This window comes from Limulus polyphemus, unplaced genomic scaffold (genome assembly GCF_000517525.1).
Source record: "Limulus polyphemus unplaced genomic scaffold, Limulus_polyphemus-2.1.2 Scaffold5425, whole genome shotgun sequence".
NCBI lineage: Eukaryota > Metazoa > Arthropoda > Merostomata > Xiphosura > Limulidae > Limulus > Limulus polyphemus.
Window position 1 is genome coordinate 41,072 of NW_013671035.1, and position 2,233 is coordinate 43,304.

The following is a 2,233-nucleotide window of genomic DNA, read 5'->3' on the forward strand; positions in this document are numbered from 1 at the left end:
GCTTTGATGAAATAAACTTATTTTTTCTTATTACCTTTTCCATTGTTAGTGTTAAATGTTAGGCCTATCACTTTTACATTACTTAACTTCACCCCAACTATAGTCTCTTTGCTTTTATCTGTCTAATATTGTCAGTCTGTCTGCTGCTTTCCTCTCATCTCATGCTATTTATATCTTTATTACATAGTCATCTGGCCACTTTCTATATTCTTAACACCAATTAGTTATTAACAAAACCTTCTACAATCATCTGCTTTTAATTCTTATTATAACAAAACTTAAAAATAACACAATATTCACTCACAAATATAAACCAAACAGTCTTTTATATCATGACACAAACCCCTCTTCAAGATAAAATATTTACAATATATTTTTTTTTACTGTATACAAAGACTGTTCTTAGTTCAAACATTTACAGTCTCTTTGATGGCCTCAATGCGGAACCTGTAGTTCTGAAGATACAATGCCCACCTCATGATCCTCGCACTGTCGGTCTTGCACCTCTGAATGTATACAAGTGGTTGATGGTCTGTCTGGATGATGAACTTCTTCCCATATAGATAGTTCTGGAATTTCCGAATGGCACATATAATAGCCAGACACTCTTGTTCAATCACTAATTAGTTTTTCTCACTATTCAACAGTTTTTACTTATATTGGAAACAGTCCATCTTCATGTTCCTGTAAGAGTATTGCCCCAATTCTAATGTCTGAAGCATCAGCCTGAACAATAAATGGTTTGTTTAAGTCTCACATTCTAAGAATTGGTGAGCTTTCCAACATGTTCTTTAATTTCTGGAATGCCACCTGGTGTGGTTGTTCTCACTTCACCTTGTTGGGTAAGCCTTTCTTGGTCAGATCAGTCAATGGTGCAGTAATTTCAGCATAATTTTGGGGTGAATTTCTTGTAGTATCCTGCTAATCCCAGGAAGGATCTGACTTGCTGCTTGGTCATTGGAGCTGGTGTATCTTGTATGCAGATTATCTTTCCATGGCTATTTGTCGGTCCCCCATTTTATGTCCAACAAACTCCAGCACAAAATATCCAATGTAGCACTAGGATGGCCTGATGGTGAGTCCTGCTGCCCATTTATTGTTTATGTGGTGCAACAGCTATCATTACTACCAGTTAACCTTTATTGTACAGTATAAATTACTTTTAAGTGACTGAACCAATTCAACTTGCAACAGAAATAAAAAATGAGTGTGTTTCAATGAGAAATATAAACTAAGTTTAATCAGTAACATAGTAACTATTTCACCAACAGTTTATCTTACCATGAAGTTTTTGGCAAGACTTTCCTATCCATACCTCTTATCTTTTGTTGGCTACTTATGTGTTGCTTAATTTTTCTAGATATAATCACATTAATTCTTTGATATTAACATTTCGTGGTAAATAAAAATATTTTGATATTAAAAGTAAAGCACCAAGGTTTTTCCCTTGTGTTTTAAAGAAGGTCAAATATTGGATATGTGATCTTGTTATCTGTTATAATTCGGTGAGAAAGTGAACAGCTGCCCAAGGATTGGAGAGTTTCTAATGTTACACTAGGACAATTGTAGGCCTAACTATCTACCTTACTTTCTTACTGGGAAAATTCTAGAGTCTGTGAGGAGTTTGGTTACCATTATTTACTTCTTCAGATGCAGGCTTCTATTGGCACTTAATCATTACACAACCTGTATTATCAGTATTTATCATATCATCACACATTTATTTTTACTTTACCCACACACACAAATTCTGTTAACAACAACTTACAGGTTTTCTACTTTCACTTTATGCAGTCATCTTGTCTCAGCTTAAACTAGAGTGTATAATGGGACTCAACAGTCACATGCTTTGTATAAAGTGTTTATTGTTGATCGGTTTGTGACATAGTGTTATGTTAATTATTGTAAACATGTGACACTTAGGAAATTATTGTTGATTGACTTGTGACATAGTGTTATGTTAATAATTGTAAATATGTGGCACTTTGGAGGTTATTGTTGATTGACTTATGACATAGTGTTGTGTTAATAATTGTTAACATGTGACACTTTGGAGGTTATTGTTGATTGACTTATGACATAGTGTTATGTTAATAATTGTAAACATGTGACACTTAGGAAGTTATTGTTGATTGACTTGTGACATAGTGTTGTGTTAATAATTGTAAACATGTGACACTTTGGAGGTTATTGTTGATTGACTTATGACATAGTGTTATGTTAATAATTGTAA

The 2,233-nt window shown here is 33.6% G+C and overlaps 1 protein-coding gene across 2 annotated transcripts in view; it reads left to right on the forward strand.

Annotated features, from left to right (window-relative positions):
* The window catches only part of LOC106472569 (fas apoptotic inhibitory molecule 1-like), a 13,540-nt gene that overhangs the window by 883 nt on the left and 10,424 nt on the right, over positions 1-2,233 (forward strand). The gene's annotated exons all lie outside the window — the stretch shown is intronic.